Source organism: Varanus komodoensis, unplaced genomic scaffold (genome assembly GCF_004798865.1).
Source record: "Varanus komodoensis strain SLA01 unplaced genomic scaffold, ASM479886v1 scaffold10, whole genome shotgun sequence".
Classification (NCBI taxonomy): Eukaryota; Metazoa; Chordata; class Lepidosauria; order Squamata; family Varanidae; genus Varanus; species Varanus komodoensis.
Genome location: NW_025335269.1, coordinates 3,504,109 through 3,524,424, shown reverse-complemented (window position 1 = coordinate 3,524,424; position 20,316 = coordinate 3,504,109).

Below are 20,316 nucleotides of genomic sequence, written 5' to 3'. Positions count from 1 at the left end.
CTAGGTCATTGTACAATCTGGAGGGAAGTTTTCTGAGCAAAGGCTTCTGCCTGGCACCTGTGACACCTGGCATCCATGACTGCAGCAGCCACCATCACAGGCTTTTGGCAGCTCTTTTTAATGTAAAACATTTCCATGTAAACATGTCTTTGTGGACATCTCCTTATATAGGCCCTCATAATTTTTAAACATCAGATCGCTAAAGAAATTGTTTTGACTACCAGCCACCATGACTGCATTAATACTATGCGTTAGTGGACATAAATTTTGTCATCTTGCTTTATATGAACACTAAGATTTATGAAGTTAGACAGACCATTAAGTCATTTTCCCCTTTTAATAATGCCTTTGATTCAGTGAACTCAAATTTATGCTTTATGTTATAGTGTGCTAACAGCAATTTTTTTGGCTGGGAATTCAGCAATAAATTTGAATTTAACAAAGTGACAATAGAGCTCAACATGACAGAGGTTCAATGCAGCGATTTCTTTTCTTCTTTCTTACTGAACAAAAAGGAATCTGCATGTGATCCATGTCTTAAATTTCACATTAAAAGATATTGTTACAATGCATTCGTGACTGCACACAGAGAAATGGTCAGTGACCATTATACCAGTTAAGTAGATCTAGAGATCAACATGCTCAGTGGAAAGGGTTATGGTTCCCTATCACATACTTCCTTCACAAATTATCCATAATGAGTCCACCATGTTGTATCCTGCTCTTCCATCAAAGAACTTGGGGAATAACATCCATAGCGCTCCCATTTTATTTTAATTGTCGATACAACATTAATATATAGATCTGGGGATTTATGCCATTTCTCTTGACTTTGGATGCCTCCATCCTAGATTCTCTGACTTAGCCCTACTAGAATGTGATGACATTCAAAAACCCTCTTTTTATATAGCTGTTCCTGAATTTTGTCAATGTGAAGTGGAGAAAGCCATTTTAAAATGGATTTCCATTTTCACTGGATTTACAAATGTGGTAAAGTCTCATACCATCCTTAGGGTGTTTCAGATCAGGCTTTCATAATATCTTATTTATGGAATCTTATGCAGGGAAGAGGAGCAGGCACAGTGACAACAACTACCACTTGCAGGTCCCCTGTGTTTCTATTAGAAAAAAATAAGCAAAAATGGAATAACTGTCCGATGTCTTTTGATTTGTAGCTGTCATACTTTGGACACATCATGAAAAGGCAAGACTCTCTAGAGAAAACAATTGTGCCAGGGAAAGTTGAAGGCAGAAGGAGAAGGGGGAAGGCCAGCTATGAGATGGATTGCTTCCATAAAAGAAGCCACAGCCTTGAGTCTACAAGAGCTGAGCAGGGCTGTGAAAGTGGGATATTTTAGAGGGCATTCATTCACAGGATCACCATAAGTCAGAGAGAACTTGATGGCACGTAACATTAAGCACTCTCTTCCCAATCCTAGTTGTTGGATCTATGGCAAACGTCTGAAGGAAGATGAGGGGCAGGAAATTTGGGTAATACATGTACTTGATTTAGTTCAAGTTGCATGCAGCTTATACCATCCTTAGAGTGTTTCAGATCAGGCTTTTGTCATGTCTTATTTATGGAATTTTATGCAGGGATTGGGACTGACAACTATCATTTGCAGGTCTCCTTTGTTTTCCATTAGGAAAAAAAAATAAACAAGAAAAAATGGAATAATTGTCCCATGTCTTTTTATATATAGCTTTAGGAGCCATCTGGCTGGAAACATCTTTAGTGTCAGTCCTAAAAACATCTTCTGATTGCACTATTCGTATCCAGGGAGGCTGGTGACTTGTATGTCAGTGGAATGCCACATTCATTGCAGCTTTTCTTTTGAACTTTACAGGAGTAAAGCATGGCGCTGAACTCCATCCCCAAAATGGGTTCACCACTATGGATTGCTCCTATTAAGCTCAAAAGAAAGGTACAATGGATAAACCAGCCCCCACTGGCATAGGAGTCATCAGCCTCCCCTGATCATAACTAGTGAACTTCCACTCTAGGAAAAGCTACCATTTGCAAAATCAGCTCCACCAGGCAGCCATGTGCAATGCCCTGGAAGGCCCCAATTCTGCCAAAGCATATGCCTCTCCATACGTTTTTCTGCAGCAAAGTGCAATGATGGAGGGGAGAAAGCAGCAGTGTAATTCATTTATTTGCCTAGTTCTAGGCATTGGTGGTTGTTATTTATAAAAATCCACACTGCGCTATGCGAACTATTGTGTATTTTTATGGTTGGGATTAGTAGGACACCTGTTGTTGCACATCAGTTTTGCTTTGTGATTCTTTATATGTTTGGATGACATTGTTTTGGCCCACTGCAAATGCATTTTATAAACGTCCTCACATTTGCCCAAGGAAATGCAGTGATTTAATATGCACTTACCATGACCATCATGTAGGTAAGTAAATTGTTACTGGAGAAAGCAAATATACTTAACCTAGCTATATTGGCCACACAGGGTTTGATTGTTAAGAGCAACTGCATGCTATAGTCTTCCTTTTCTGTAATGCTGTCCTGTGTTTTGTATCCACCACATCGGGAAGGAATGGGAAGAAGGCCAGATGTATTAATCATCAGGGCAGCATATTTGACATTCCAGCTGGCAGTGTTTGCTTTACAATGTATTCTGCCTATAAAGTCTGGACTGTGCATCTTTTGTGCTGCTCAAAGATTATAAGCCGACAATGGCAGTGAGCTGTTTCTGAGCAGCCTCACCTGTGACTGATAAAAATGGGAAATAAAGCTGAGTGGCATCTATATAGTGGTGACACTTCTTACCACATCTCGATGACCTCTCCCAGTGGTTTCATGCACATATTGAAAAGCATGGCAAAAAGGCTAGATTGCCAGGGGGTTAAGCCACCTTCTAGAAATGTCCATCCTACTGGGAGTGGAACCACTGCCAATTGATGTCTCTTACACTTGACCCAGACAGCCTATCAAGAGGGATGCCATGGTTGGTTTGAAAACCATAGATCCAAAGATAAAGCCAAACAGGTCACACTTTACCTATTTTTGTCAACAAAAATCATCCCTCAGCGCAACTGAGGCAGGTTGCCCGGTAGAATGACTCAAAATCAAGCCTAGAACTTAACTTAACTGGATCTAGAAACTCTGTTTTATTCAAGACTGGACTTGCCTGACTCCTGCTCTCTCAATTTCCTTTCCTAAGAAGGGAATGTTAGTCACTGGCCTATAGTAGCTATAGCAGTTAGAGTAGGTCAGAGTTTTGTGATTAATAGATGCATGTATGGGCTCACACATTTTGGATGTTGAGTGTCATATATGCAATGCAATAGGCTAGTATAATTATAAAAACAAGTTTTGTTCAAAGAGATGTTTCACTGTGCCCACAGGCAACTGCTGAATTGAATGCCCATGGCATGCCAAAATGCTATTTTTTTTAAGTGTAATGCCCTCAAGTGTGTGCAGCCAATGTCAGATCCAAGCTAATTCTGTGCATGCAAAGTGGCTCTGGAGATCTAGTTTTCAAATAGCACCTTTTCCAAAGATGCCATGTGAATTTTCAGATATCCTCACTGGCTAGCTGCTGGATGGTAACCTGGCCATCAAGTAGGCATTGGGTAGTATAGCAGCAACTTTCTTTAATTTAATCAATGTAGGAAGTGCAAGAAAAAAGGGCCAGAGCTCAATTTCTCTGCATTCCTGCTCCATTATAACACAGCTCCCCTGAAAGGAACCCAATACATTTTCTGTCATTACTGCATATAAGTTGCAGTTGAAGTTGTCCATTTGTTTAGTTCTGTCCTACAAACTGGGCAAGTCAGCTAAACCAGGGAATTGCCAAGGAGATTTAGTGGTATGAGAGTTACTAGGAAGGAAGTCTATTCCCTCTGTATTCTGTCCTGTAGGCTGTATTAAGTGAAAAAGCCATAGGTAAGAAGCAGCAGAAGATGCATCTCTGAAGTGACTTCTCAAATAGCAAGTGCTGATTTAAAAATCAGTACACGAGGTTGAGAAACCCATGCATATTTCCCTCTTCTCAGGGCGATAGCAGGACTTTGTATTAATTCTCACTCCCATGAAAGAGGGACTCCTTCCCTCTGCCAACTAGCTTTTGCAGGCCCAGTGCAGGAGCTGAGGGTCCTCTAGCGCCATCTACCTCCCTTCTCAGGTAATTCACCAAAGGACACAGGATTTCTGCAGGGGCATAAATCTCGAAGCCGAAGAAAGCTGCTTCTAAATAATCTACTAAACTTTTTACGAGACACCAATAAGCTTATTCTGGAAAGAAAATGTCTAATAGTGAAGCCTTAAAATCCAGCAGTTTATGTACTGATATACTAATTGACTGAAATCAGAGTTGAGAGAGCTATTTTAGAGCACTTGCAAATATAGTAATGCCAAACTAAAACACATGAAATTGAGATTTAAAAAAAAAAAAGTCACGGTGTGCCCCTCTGAAGAAAAACACTTCAAAAACATTTTAAAAGGGGGGCATTTATATAATGGGGGCAAAATCCTTCTTTGGAAGGAGATCTAATTGAATAGGAATCAAAATACTGGAGATAAAAGATGGTTTTGGCTTCTTAAAATTACAATAAACAAGTTCTAAAGATCCCAAGTTGAAGCAAAGTTTGTGGACCACCTGGAATATAAACCAGACTTTAAGAACTGTAATCCATAATTCTGAATTTGTTTCCCAATTTGATTTTCAAAATGTGATTTTGAAGAACATGTTTAAGAATTTGCTGTTAAGTCTTGTTTCTCAATACATTTTGCAATCAATATTGTAAAATGTCAGGTGACTTTAATTAAATGCTTTACAATAGAGCAATGTGGCCCTCCAGCTGTTTTGGCCTATATCACCAATCAGCTATTGCCACAATAGCCACTGGTAAGGGATCAATGGGAATTGTATGCAAATCTACTGTTTATCTTAATGTTCTAAATCTACACAACAGTTATTCTAGGAAATATATTGTTGTCAATGCATGTTTGGAAACCAATCTTACTTAGGGGAATTTTGCTCCAGAGTTGTTTTTCCCCCTTCAAGTCATGATTTCAGAAAACATTGGAAGTTGCCCAGTATAAACTTCAGGGTTATAGACAGCCAGTAACTGGAGTCAAAAACTCCTCAAAAGACTAGGCATGAAAATTATGGGGAAAGTACTGCTGTTTTATTTAGTGAGCAAATGACTGACAAAGGTATATATAAAGGTAAGTACATTACATTTTTATGCATCTGTTTTATTTAAATCGCTTATGTTACCGTTTATATTCACCTGTAAGTAGCTTACATAAAATGTACCCAACATACAATATTAAAACCAATGTAAAAAACGAATTAATTAAAATCATTACCAAAAGGAAGGCAGTTTGGGTGAGTGAGGGTGCAATGCTATGGTTCCTACGCAGCATCCTGGGCTTGTAGGATTTTTTGGATTCCCTCCTCAAAGCTGCTACAACTTCAGGAAGGGGGTGCCAAGGTTCAATCCCACCCCACTTCCTCACAACCACTGCAGAAAGAACCATGGTGTCTACTCTCCAAGATCAAAAGAATGGCCTCAGATAACCTTGCAGAACATGCTGTGAAAGGAGAGAGACCAAGATATGTAAACTGCCAGGGCACCTGCAACCCTACCCCATGACTTTTTTAAACAGGCCAACATGCCTGTCCAGAGCTAAAACTGCAAAGAAGAGGACAAAGAGGCCTTTGCCACACCTTCTGCCTCGGCAGCACCTGGCAGAGCATAGACTACTTCGAGATAGGTGGTTTTGCCCAGCCCAGTGTCAAGCAACCAAGGTCATGCTCTTCACGGCTTCTCTGGACTATAATAGAAGGGCCACTTTTGTATACCAAATAGATGCTGATTACTTGAATATTTTTTGCTTCACTGAGATTCCCAAGAAAAACTATATCATTTATGTGATGATTCATTTTTTTTATCCATCCTGGGGATATTGTGTGCTCTAAAAATACTCTTTTACAGGAAATTCTGTATTTACTGTCCTTTGATTTAGACAGTCTATAATGCTGTCAGGAAAGCAAAGAGGAGATTGGTAGCCTGCATATTATTTCACAGTGATATATTTCATCTATGAACATAGCCATGTCATTGGAACAATCAGATCCCTTGGGAGATATTGATCAGAGGAGGGGGACATGGAGCCCTGTGATCAGGGCCTGTCAAAGACATGTTACTGCTAGAGGCAGAGCAAAAAATGGAACACACCCACCCCTGCCCATCTCAAGGTGCATAAAGCTTGACAAATGAGGTGAAAAAAAGATAACCCTCTAACAACCACCTTTTCCCACCCCTAGCGGTAAAAATTTAATGAATGAAAATGACTGTCAGTTCTGGCCTTTTTGTGACATCCAAACAGTGGTATGTGGGACAGCTCTCTTGGTCTAACTAGTGGTTGTGTGTGTGGTTTTTCACACATCAGAGAAATCAGGTGCTGTTGACAAGATGGAAGGAATTAGTATAAGAGCGGTAGTGCTGCTGCATAAGGCACAGCAAATAAATTGTACATTGTCCCTTTAAGGCAGGGTGCCAACTTTATGTCAATGGGGGAGGGAGGTTCTCCAGGGGAGGGAGGTTCCTTCAGAAGCCAAGACTGGAAGGCGAAGCCACCCGCCAGAAGAATCCAAGCAGGATCAATGGGTGTGATGTAAGATCCAGAGAGGGTCATCAGCAAATGGAATGGAAACCACTGGCAGAACAAATTCCCTCTCGCTCCTGCAGTCCCCTTGAATCTACTTTTAAATAGATAGGGGAAAGAGCATGGGGAAGTCCTGTAGTGCTAGAAGAAATCTGCTCATATTCTTGCCATTCCTGTTGGCTGTAGTACATTCAAGTTTTGGAAGAATTACAGGAGAAAGCTCCTGCCATCTACTGGCTCAGTGATCTTGCAAAGCACCCACTTTTTTACATTTTGGCAAAGCAAAATGAAGTAACAGTTTGCACCTTGCAATTAAACCCAGAAGCCACAGCCTTTCATAGGCATGGGTAGCCCTTGGGAATATTAAGTATGGGAGAAGGGGCTTATACTATTATTTTGTTGTTGCTTTATTAATTTGAATAAATACTATTTGCAAATACTATAGCTATGTGGATGCCCATTTTTTCCTGGATGAAAGGCTGCATCAAAACCAAATATAAAAAAGGAATATAACCCCCTTGATGCTCAACTTCTCCTTACAGCTCTAAGGGTTGTAATGGAATCTTACTCTAGGACTCTCTGGATTCTCCTGACTGAATTTTCTCCCTAACCCTGAGTAAGGAATACAAAATGTAATACTTTCTTTGATAATGCAGGCCAATATGCTGCCCCCAGGTGCCTTGTAGTTCAACTCCCATCCAGCATGGCTGATAATCAGGAATGCTGGGAGTTGTTGTCCAAAATATCTGGAGGTCACCAAGTTGGGGGAAACTGACATAGGAATAATTGTCACCCTAAAAATAGTTAAGATTAGGGAACTAGGCTTCCATGACCAATGTTCTTGCTTCAAAGTAGAGCATTCATTTTTTTCTAGAATTTAGGATGTCTGCATGTTACAAGGAAGTAGCTCCCTGCTGGAGATCAGCTAAGCCTTTGAACTGTGTCTGGGTCAACCTGCATTTTCCAAGTGGAAATTCTCAAATGGCCACCACCATCAGTAAGGAGCATAAATGCCTTGAATATAGTAATGCTAACTGACCTTATTAGGTTCCTGGAATGGACAGCAGGAAGAGATAAAATCAAGCTGAGAAGTAGAACTTACCTGCTGGTTATTGGAATATGGTTTTGATACTACCAAGGAAAGTATTTGAATGAAGTAAACTTTTTTGAAAGGAAAAATGAAAGAGATGGGTATGCATATGTGGGTTAAAAAGACTGCCACTGGAACAGAGTCACACAGCACAGGTGCAAATCACATGAGGTGCCATTCAGAACCTTAGTGCTGTTTGCACCCACCAGGGCCCTTTGTGCCTTGTTGGTTGCCATCATCTAGGTGAAGCATCAGCACTGCAAGAGGCAAGAAAGTTAGGACCTGTCATCACATACATAACATATGGGTGTTGCCTGGACTGAGACATCTTTTGCTGTGTGACTTCTAATCCCAGTGTGTGCAGAGGAGTGCCGAAGCTGAGAGTAGGGCTGGGGGAGGGCAGTCATGCTGCAAGCATGCCTTTCTTTTTTTAGGCAGCCGTTTTTTTCCTCCAACTGGCTGCGATGTGACTGTCAGCTCCTGTTTTCTGATGCTGCATCTCACATGACTTCTGGAAGCTGGGCAGCATCGCATTCACAGTGCTGCAATCCAATTCCTAATCAGTACACAACAGCAAGCGTGGACAGTAAGAGACTCTCCATTCCTGGCCCTCCTCCACAATGTACTTGGAGGAGGGCAAACAGTTGCTACTCACATGTGCCTTTTGGAGTCCCCTTTTACAATCAGGAGGTCGATGGAAAAAGAAATCCTGACTACAGCACAAATATAATACAGACTGAGTTAGAAGCCAACTAGCAAGTGATCTCCTCAGGTGACCATGAGGATACATTCTGCAAACAGAGCAATTTACTCAGCACCTTTCTCCCTTTCATCATCAGCCTGGATAAAGATCATTTCACACAAGAAGGCATGCATCCTGACTCACCATGACTGGTATGTGCCTGCCTTCAATTTCAACAGCACCCTGCATATATCTATATCTATCTATCTCCAGGTGAGTTCCACTCACCCAACCCCATTCTTAAATCTCATAAGGCAAAATGGATCAGGGATGCCATTTGTTTGAAGACCAAAACCTGCCTCAGCTGGCTGCCTAAACGGCTTGGAAATTAGCAGCCTGGCTCTCTTGGGCAAGTATCACTTATGTTAATAAATAGTAATCAGGCAGATGAAATTTTACTCCAGTGGCTACAGATCTAAGTTCTTCCAAGAAGCATAGTTCTCATTAGCTAGTGGAGCACAAGGGCCATGAACAACACACCTGGAATGGTTTGTTCTCAGGCAGCCATTTGATTAAGGAAATTTAGTAAATTGTGTGTTCAGTTGAATCACCACTTAACCACATAGATCTGTGTACATTTAAATACAAATAACTGTTTGAAGACAAAAGCAGATAACATCTAAGAAGGGCATACCACCTCTTCTATAATGGCATGAACTCCCTGCATTTTTGTAAGCAATTTTTAACAGAACTAAATCTGCCTTTCACAGAAGGGTACATCTTTTAAATCAATATGTAATAATTAACTGCATTAATTCACCATTCAAACTAATTACAGGAACAATCCTGTGGGCCTTGGAAAGCATCTGAGGGGCTATAGGATATGTTAGATTTCTAGATCCAAGATCGGAGATAGTGCCCTTATCACAGAACTAGGAATTTGAGTTCCCCTACCCACCCCTTGCAGCTGGCATGGGAAAAGACAGACTCACAGTTCTTGAGGTCAGTTGAGGAAAGTGACTGCAAAGAAGAGGAACGGTGTTTTTAGCAGGTGGATGCAGGATAGGAACTATCCTGGGCCTCTCAAGCCTCCTTTCTCTCCCTTTCAAAATGCTTTCACTAGCTGGACAAAACCACTGATTTAGCAAAAATGCAGCATGGGAGGACAGAGAGGTGAAAATCACCTCTGCTTCTCTTCCTACATAGAATGAGCCAAAAGCCTTCCAGTTCAGAGGTGTATGATCATCACTATAAGATCGTCCCCTAATTGACTAAATATTGCAGTTCCAATTTGTTCCCAAATGGAAGGACATAGTTTGAAATTCTTCACAGGCATCTCAGAAAGTTTGTCCCTGTGGTGCTGTCAACAGTTTACATCAGGGACACTATCTACTCAAAGCTGAGTCATTTCAATCTCATTGCTAAATCTCTCCCACTTAAATCGAAGAGATTTAAAATGGCTTAGTTTTGCTTGAAGCTTGCCAGCCATAATAAAGTCAACTCAGAACCAGGTCTTTAATGCACAGGTATCATTCCACCCTAATTCCCATTGCCCTTCACATTTGAATGGATAAAGCAGAATCACAGTAGTTTTCATCTGGTAGTTGGAACAGACCTTCCAAAATGTAATTGTCAATGCAATTGACTATTTCAGCTCCAGTTCAGTTTGCATGCTTTAGTGTTGCACATATTTCTTTTCCATGGTTGTGGAGATAATTTATTCAACTGAACACTCTCTCCTTCTGTGTCTCTCTCTTTCTCCCCTCCCTGAGGAATTCCTTCTGCTCTCTTTCCCTTCTCTTCATAATATAATGCAATAGAGCTGAAATGAATGTATATAAGTGGCTGGGAGACTTTAGTGCTGAATTTTGGTTGTTAAAATGATTCAAATTAAACATCTGTGTGCCCCATTAATTTCAGTGAGAATGTTGAAGATATCCTTGAATCTCTAACCTTGAAATCAATGTGATTTAATCTAGTCTGGCTAGATTTTGCCAAGTCAGTATTTTATAATCCTCTGATCATAGTGGCAGTTTTCTCTGATTTCAATTAGAAGCAACTTTAGTCTTTGCCATAAAAGAATCCTATGCCAAAGAAACAGAGGTTAATATTATCAGCCCATATCCACCATATGGAACAGCCATTTCATCCTGCAAATTGGAGGTGGGAGACCGACAACTCCAGGCACCTCTGGAGGAAGATGATTACCTTGATCTGTATCAGTCTAGTTTTCATCTGATTTCAGTGTGGAGATCACCTCAGTCAGTTCAGTCTCATTTGTGCAGGGAGAAAAGGAAATCTGTCGATCCCCCTAGATTGACCAGTGCATTCCTCTGAACCATTTACTGGGGTGAGTTCCAAAAGCTCTTTTTGTAGTTGTCTCTCTTCTTCCTGGGGGACAGCTTCCAGAAGGTGTGTGGGGGGGAACCAATGCTCCATCCAATGGAAAATGTCCTAAAGGTTCACTTTTCAACCATTTTGAAATCAAATTATACTGAGGCTGTCATGCAAGGATCTGAATGAGATACAATCATGTCACTGATATACATAACATTATTCTCTTTTTCATCAGAGACAGAAGAACTGGTTGCTTTCTGGAACTGCTTTCCACAATTAGTGGCAGACTGGATAACAGTGAACAAGTGCAAGTTCAGTCTAGACCAGGGGTGGGCAATTAACTTTCCTATGGGGCCACATGAGAAACTTTGATAGTTGTTAAGGGCCGGACCAATACACTTACAGCTCTGCTCAATATATATCTCTGTAAAAACAGTAAGTGAAACATTACAATGATACAATGAAAATGTGGAGCCCAGAACAACACTATTTAATGAATATTCACAAAAACATTAACATTACATGAAAAGCAATAAATTCAATTCAATTTAGCAGATCCTTCAATATAAAAGCAGTGCAGTTGTATTGCTTGCATCTATATTACGACGATATATATTTGCATTGACTTTTAATTTGCCAGTGACCTGATGAGGGCCAGTCAGGGTCAGCCATCAGGCTGGATGTGACCCGCGGGCCGTACAATGCCCAGATCTGGTCTAGACAAAGAGTTGATGATGACAGTACTGACAGAAGACATTTCTTCAGGTAGCTGAAAGAAATGCCTTCAGCAATCACAGTCCGAATATTTCCAGCTTGATCTTTCTTGATAGCATAAAGCAGACTTCCCCAACTTGGTGCCCTTCATTTATTTTGGATCACAATTTCTAGCATCCTTGCTCCTTGGCCATGCTGACTGGAGTTGATGGGAGTTGAAGTCCAAAAGATTTGGAGAACACCAAATTGAAGAAGGATAATGTGAAGAGATCTTCCAATAGCCTGGAGTGAAGCAGAACTCAAAAAGCAACATAGGATGAAAGGAGCTCTATTCCAAATGATGGAAGCTGGGATGAAACTCTTCTCCATAACAGTGACAATCCAACCTATGAGTGTTTGTGAAAGAGAGTGAGTCGTCTGTACAAGGATAAATGAATAACAGCATGTCTATCAGTTAAATACACCTTTAACCTACAAAGCTTAATAAAGTACACTGTCACTTGCTTGCTTCCACTGAAAATTAACAAAATAATTAATTGGTGCCCAGAAGAAAGGAACAGCAAACTATTTAACTTGTTTAACAAAAAGGTCAAAAAGAATTGAATTTACTCTCCTTACAAAATAGGGCCTACAATCCTCATTTGCTTCTCCCACATGGAATATTCTTGGATATATTATTTCTTGTCACTTAAAAACTGAAACTGTCAGTTTACTGTTATGGATGGGCTTTGTGGTGTTCCAGATAAAGGCTAGATCATATTAATGAGCTGCCCGAGCTCTCATTACCTGTTGTTTACTTCATTTTTCTCAGTCTTCTACATTCTATACTTTTAATTGCATCCATCTAAAATTACTCCTTGAGTCAGTGGGGTGGAGGTGACTACAAACAGAGATGAAAGTATATGTTTATTCAAAGTGAGAGCATGAAGCATTGCCTTCTCTCTGGATTGGCTTTCTGTAGATCCAAATAGGCTGCAAATCCAAATCTGACTTGCTGCATAATGATGATATGCTGATTTGCAGACCTTATTAGCTGGGCTCTTGTAACCAATAAGTAGATGAAGATGTCTTTTAAAAAGTGGCATTGTACAAGCTGGTAAGTGCAGCTGTGCCAAAAGATGATGGGAGGTAACATTCAGGCTTCTCCTTTTATCGCTAAATGTTTCTTACAAAGATGGTGCAGCCCTAAAACGTGCTGCTTAATACAATGTCATTAAGAAACAAAGACAAAATGTTTTTTCTTCTTTCTTGTGCATATTAAGTAATTGTTGCCTTTTCCCAAGCACCCAGCTAGTGGTAAAAGTAAAGTATGGAGCACATGATCACACAGTGATAAGGGAAAAACATATATAAGCTTTGAAAATTACCCCCAAACCATTTTACCTTCATTTGCTGCATTTGTAGATTACATCAATTTCTTTTTGGTATAAAGCTATCATGCAACTTTATGCAAGTATATTGAGGATTTTTCTTTAGAAAGGAAGCATGTCCAAATAAAAGCAGATGTAAAATGGGTGGAAATAAGGCTTCGGGATTTCCCCTTGAGAGTCCTCTTGAGAACCACAGCTGTATCAGGGTGGTTTCATGTCTTCTCATACTGTTTGTTTCCTCAATTACCACTTATGGATTTCTCAGCCAAAATAGTGAGAGCTGCCTCTACTGGTTTTACCCAATATCAATTCAAACACCACTTATCTCTGTGTAGATCATTTTTAAGGACTTATTCACAGTTGCAAGACATCCCTTGACAGTTGATGAGTGATGACAGGAAATTCCCAACCTGCCAGGTCACTGAGGTCATCAGATTGCATGTCCTTGGTGGCCCCACATGGACCTATGGCCTGACTGGAGTTCACCCAGAAAACGGCCTTCAGTATGGTAGCTCCATTGTTCCAAAAGCCCCTGCCTCTGGAAGTCAGGCGTGCATGAACATTGTCTTGTTTTTGGTGTCTCCTGAAAGCACATTTATTTTGGGAAGCCTTCCTGAACTTACTAGCCACAGTTTTGTGGATTCTGTTTTGAAAAGATTGTTTTATTCTTTCATTCATTTATTGTTCACAACCCTAAAATCACTGTATGGAATATGGAACAGTATAAACGCCTTGCAAATAAGTAAAATAGTGTTTTTATCAAAGTGTTTAGAAATAAAGGGGCCTGCAGTGAAGTTTTCTAAACCAAAAGAAAAATGCACAAGGGGTTTTGGTGCACACACATGAAGGATTCCTCCTGGTCAGGAGAAGGCAAAGGAAGCCATTAGAGAACAAAGGTCTGCCTTTAGGGTTATGATTAATTACATACCTCAGATTCAGCTAAATGTTGCATAATGGGTAATGTGGTCTGCCAGGGTTTCTCTCATGATCATAACATGACTATGTTCCTTAGACAGAGCTTTTTCCCCCATCTGTCAACTGTTTAAGGAACTTTCTTGTTTTGTGCAGTTCCTTCGCCCATTATAAAAGGTTTAAATGGCTCTCCCAAGTCTTAATTGCTGGCAGAAAGAGCTTTGAGCTGAAATAGGCTGATACTTTTGGCCTAGCCCATTTTGTCATTGATGCTACCACACACTGGAATGCAGCCCCCTCCCGAGTGTCTCCAAAACTGAATTCAGACCTCAGTTCAGCTCCCCTGGAACAGATGGGCATATGTTAGAAAGATTCCTGTCAAAAAACATAACACAAGAAAAAAGGGGTTACACTCTCTCTGTACAACAGGCATGTCTACTTCACAAATGTAGGGTCCAACTATATGAGATGTGGGTATAGTTGGGTTGGAAGGCTGGTCACGTGGCAAAGGTAAAAGCAGGCAATTCAGTGTAGAGAAGGGACAGGCAGGAAATGAGTGCTGAACTTGTCTGGCCTACCCAGAGATTGCTGGCTCTGCTCAGCAGCTGAAGTCCTGGCAGGACTCAATTCCTGGCTCAAAATGTCACTTTGGAAAGACAGGATGGAAGGTTAGGATTGGGGCAGGGGCAAGGGGAGGGGGAGGCAGAGAAAATGTTCAGCTTTCCCAACCCACCTATACTCATCCCACTTAGTATCTGTTCTTCAGTTCTACAAGAAATGCATCCAATCACCTCAGATGGGGAAAAATCAAGCCAGCATTATTTATTAAGAATTGAACAGCAAGGCTATTGACAGTTATTACACATGCAGACAGGAGTCCTTGTAACTGTACAGTACAGAATTAGAACAATGCTTTTATAAGTTTAACTCATCCTCTGACAACTTTCTCATAGGTCACCTCCCTTCCCAAAGCTGGGAGTTTTTCTCCCTCCTTTCCTACTTTATCTAAGGACAGCCCTTTCAAGATGCAGCTCAGACACTCATCCTTGGCCTGATTCCTTCTTGTTCTCTCTTATCTGACAGCTGCATACAGGGTTTTCTGTTTAACCCTGTATTTTACACCATCTTCTCCAACATTGATCAGCAGCAACCCCTGTGCAAAAATACAAATACAAATGTCTAGCCTTAAACTGGTTTAACAGGCATACTCTCTGCCCAGGATGTAGGCTTGTAGCATACATATGTTACAGGGTAAAACAGCCATGAGTATTGTCTATTCTGGCAAGGCAGGAATCAGGAGTTGGTTGTTTGCAGCCAGGCTAATGGAGAAGGCCTTCCTCACTGTTTCTTTTGTTTCCAACAGCTGTAAAGCAGAATGGCTGCCTTGCCAGTGCAATGGCTGTCATAAACAGTAGGTAGCAGAGCTGTGCAGGACCTAGGACCACCTCCCCCAATCTATTGCCTCCAGATGTTTGGAACTTCAGCCAGCATCATCAATGGTCGTGAATGCTAAGAGCTGCATGGGGAAGCCTGATTTAGGATTAAAACCTATGCATGTTGAGACAGGGAAAAGTCCTACAACTCCCAGCATACTAAACAAGTATGGGATTGTACTCTTAAGGTTTTAAAATACACTGTGAAGGTAGACATAGCAATGTAATACAAAGTGAAGTTTAGTTCAAAGTCACACTTGTTCTCCATTTATTTAATATCTTCCCCTCTGTCCTTTCGGTACCAGTACTTGTTTGGTGTCTGGCTTTTTCCTTCCGATATTATGAGCCCTCTTTGTCCTTCTTTAATAATGCTGCCTCTGTACACATATACACAGATACGTCCCAATTGCTTTCATACAGGTTGCCAAGAACAGGGTGCTTGGAGGTGTCAGAATCCCGGAATCTCAATTTGAGAAGAGGAAATAAAACTCGGGGTTGTAGGAAAGATCAATCGTTATGAACCTCCGCGTCTTTATTGTCTATCCCAGGTTCCCGCGGTTGACTCACGATAATGCAGGCTGCATTACCGGGCAGGCAGAGATGAACTCTGCTGCAAAGCTTCAGTACCACTACAGGGCATTTATAGGTACACAGGTACAGGGCAATCGATGACAGAATGCAGAGATTACAATAAGATTCCGAGGTCATCACATACAGAACAGATAAAGAAATGTCAGTCAATCACACTGTAACAATGAGATTAGTATTGACACTTTAGTTGAGTAACTTGAACCCATCTCCAGGTTTGCTTAGACATGCAAATTCAAGCTAGTAGAAACTATTCATGATGCTCAGACCCTTATCTCGACTCTAAACATTCTGCATGATCAGGGCACATGAAGCCCTCTGGGCTATCAAAAGATTATTGTAAACTGAATTCCAACAATGACTATTCATAATGTATATTTGGGCTAAAATGGCCTACTGTAGCCTACAGCTAAAGGTGAAAGAAAGGAGCGGGGAATGCCATTTTAAACAGTGAAAGCTTGGTTTTGAGAAGGAAGACAGGATTTGATCCCACAATGCAAAGGCACACAGGAGTAATGCTTTTCAGACAGGATTTACCCAAATTTTCCCAACAGAGGCTGAAAAATAGTGCTGTGCTTCAGCTACCTAGTGAGGTCTGGCATGCTTAATTGTGTACTGGATTGTAGTCCTGGAAGTTCTATCATGTTCTCTTCCACCATGCCAGGTGACCAGTGACAAGCTCCTTAACTGACAAGATCTTGTTTATTTTTTATAAATCTGTGGTTAGAATTATTTTAATAACTTACACAAAGCTGCACACCATAATGACTGTGTCTCTTCCTGTCTACTTGTATTGGGCCCATCTTCCATATCAAACAATTTGGCTTTGGGTAGGTTAGCTAGCAATTCATCACCTGGGTGCCAGAGATGGACAGCTGCACTATGCGCATGGCACTGGTGATCCATCTGTAGATGACATCAAACAGCAGATGCCTGCCTTCAGCTGAGTTTGGAGGGCCCCTGCTTAACAAAGAGATTGGAAGGTAAGTGCATGAAAGAGAAGTAAATACAGATTTTCATCGGTGATTGGTAAGGCATTTAAACTGGAGTGCTTCTTGGGTCTGTGTGTTTTGACTTAAGTGGTTTGCAGTTTTAATCCGCTACAGATAAGCAGGATTTGAGTCCAATTCTTTTCTGAATCTGCCTTGGTTGCCATTCCATAACAAAGACTGTCAAGTGGGAAAGCACTTGAGAGCTCATGCTGGGAAATATATCACAGGGTGTAGATAACCACCTAAGATATAAGACATGTAAACAGGCAAGTTCTGCAGTTAATCATTAATAATGCAGCATACATTCACTCACACATTTTAGATTGTTTAAATACCCCCAAATGAGATTCATTTAAAAGCATGCTGTAATTGCCATTGGTTATGAAAATGATTGATTTCTTATTTTTAGCAATATTTAGATTCTACATCACATTTGAAGTAAATCCCAAATGCTGGTTGACTCAAAGCCACCTACCCTTTAAAAGATGTATTAGATAAATTTTAATAGATGTATTGCTAAAATATCAGTATAAGTACATTTCTGCAAAACTTAAGGAAATGTACAAAAGCTGTCACTGATGTTTAGGTTTAATATGAATTTTAATATTATTTTAAGTATGTTTCTCTTCTATTCATTTTTACATATGAATGTGATTGTGCATGTGTACATATATAAGGTTCCACCCTCCCAGGCAGCCTATAAATAAATTTAGATGATGAACGGTAGGATAAATAGATGGTTGTGGGACCACACTACAATTTCTTTGCTATAGTATGCCATAAAGAAAAAATTTTCTGAGAAACCATAGCCATACTATTGTTCTTAAGTGACTAATGCTCCTCTTACAAGAAACAGCAGAGTTAACAATATCTGGGGAAAAAAGGATGATATGATCATAATGTAGAGTTTCCATTGCTCTTTAGGACTAATGCCACTGATTACACACCTTTTATAGGCTTTTTAATATTTGCCTCACAAGATCATAAAATGTAAAATAAATTAGAAATTAGAAAGTGTAGACTCGGAAAAGGCAGAAGACAGATCTCCAGATGTTTTGGACTCCATAGGCCCCTGCTAGCATGGCCAATCAGCAAGAGTGCTGGGAGATGAAGTCCCAAACATCATAAGAGCTACTACTCCCTGGCTACCACTGGACCAGACATAACACAGCAGTACAAAGGTATATTCAGAACAGGCCACTTAAAATAGGGCAATTCATCTCCATTTTAACCTGGATTGTTGTCACCCTGCCACTGTCCCACTGTTGGCTGCAATAAAGTGTTGCTACAGCATTTCTCTTGTTATGTGTGTCCAATACAATTGAAATGAATAATAGGGTTTATTTGGAAATGGGCTTTCCATGAAACATTTATTGTTCACTCACAGTTCCTCACTCAGGGTGGTCTGTGCAAACTCCATATGACGTCATCACCCTCCACAGCCTCTGCAATGCTTCCCAAGCATTTCTGTTGCTTAGTTTAGGGGGAGGAAAACGTAACATTCTCTGAAAATAGAGAAATGGACCACAATGAAAAGTTCATACCTTTTCACTGTATCACAGTGCCACCTTATGCTTGTGTTATGGAACTTATGGAATGACAGGGAAAAGGGGGAAACGTTTAAAGGAGCCTAGCACTACCAATCAAAAGTTGGTATGGTTGTGGGAACACATAGAAGAATTATAGATGGAAGGCATCATTGTCTGACCCCTGCAAAATTCCATGCATGAAGCTGGGTGGGTTTTGTGTCATAAAAGCTGTATAATTAAGGCCTCATCTGGAAGTGGCCCAGATGTCTGAGCAAGCATACATACGATTGCACTGAAAGTAATTTAGGGCACTTGAGAGAGAAAAACATCCCACAACCCCCAGCATGCCCCTGCCAGAATTCTGTGTATGGTAGGGCTTTAAAAAAAATAAACCTGCATAGGGTTGTACCCTTATATACTGTTTAAAAAAATCTGAAATCAACTCTGTTGTAAAACAGATTGATTTTAAAGTCAATGTCATGATAACTGAGCTTTGAAGAAAAGGGCACTTGGCAAAACCTGATGTTCTTGGCTGCTCTAGCCAAGGAGAAGCCTCAGCTGGTGGGAGGGGCTTGCCAAACTTCCCACTATATTAATTGTAAACCATTCAGAAAGCTCATGAGCTGTGAACAGTATATATAATTTGGTTTTTTTAATTGCTGCATTTCTTAATTATATATGTTACTAAAGCATGTAACTGCAGAGCTTCTGCTTATGAAATGTTCCAAAGTGGCCCATAGTATCAAACCAGCTTCCTATTCCTTACAGATATATGTAAGCCATCAGCCTTTCCAGGCCCAGTAACAGCTTGAACCCAAACTGGCAGAGGGGACCCACGTCTATTCTTCTTCCGTCTTAAATATAGTAAAAGAAAAAATAGTATCCATCTTATGTAGACCATGTTCACAGATTTTCCCCTTCTCTCTCCAGCTTTTCGTTATCTTGTACTCTACAATTTTAAGGCAGCATATATAAAAAGACCTAAAGACAATACAATACAGTACACTAAAATCTAACCATTCAAAAATCAAAATATCAAAAAGTGGCAGTGAGAACCATAAATCTTTTTCCTTCAGAGTACAAATCTGGATCTAAAAATGGGGAGAAATGAACAGTTTTAATGCCTGCACAAATAATTTGGTAAAATTTTGTTTTGGCACGTCATGTTTTTGTTTTGGATCACAAAGTATCCTTGGTGTTCCCCAACCTTTTTTTTTCTTTTTTTGGTGCATTTGGAAGGTTGAGTGTCATGTGTGCATTAACAAAATGGCTTCTGTGGGGTGCACCTTGCCCTTTCTTAAATAAGTAGCCATGGTGGTCATAAAAACCTAATTTTCTAGAAGCCAAATTGATGAGACTACAAGAAAAATAACTTGACCAAGAACCTAATTTCAAGGCAGAGCTGGCATCTTGAGCAACAAAACTCATTGTACTCAAATGAAAACAGCTCTGAAGTGTAGCATTCCATTTTGCAACAAGACAGGTACCATATATAAGAAAAAAGAAGTATTTTAAGAAATAAAATGAAGTTCAGGAGGAGCAGGGAGGACTGCAGGAACTATGTCTATGGACATGGGCAGCAGACTGGAGAGAAATGTGTAATTATAGAAAATGCTTTAAGATCTGAGAGGGTGTCAGAAGTTACTGCACAAAAAAGTAATCCTTTTACTTTACCATACACAAAGGGCAGTGGAAGAATGAAGAAAGATTCTATGTTGTGTTTGGTAACCTCTAATGCCCTAATTAAAATATTTAACCCACTGAAATTATTTAAGGAAAATAGGGTGGGGGTTGAAGAACCCTGCTAAGAAGAATCAGGTATAGCTGCTCCATGTTTTATTCTTGGCTTTCTGTTTGGATCAGAAAAATAACAGCTTTACTTGGGCCAGCTAGCATTTGAATTATCCAAGCTTAGAAGCCAAGAAGAAATCTGTTTATCTTTTTCCCCATTCTTCAGGCCTGCTGCCCACCCCTCCCCTCCTCCCCTCTCTTCCCCTGTCTGGATCTAAATCTGTCCTTTGCATACAGGGAAAGTAA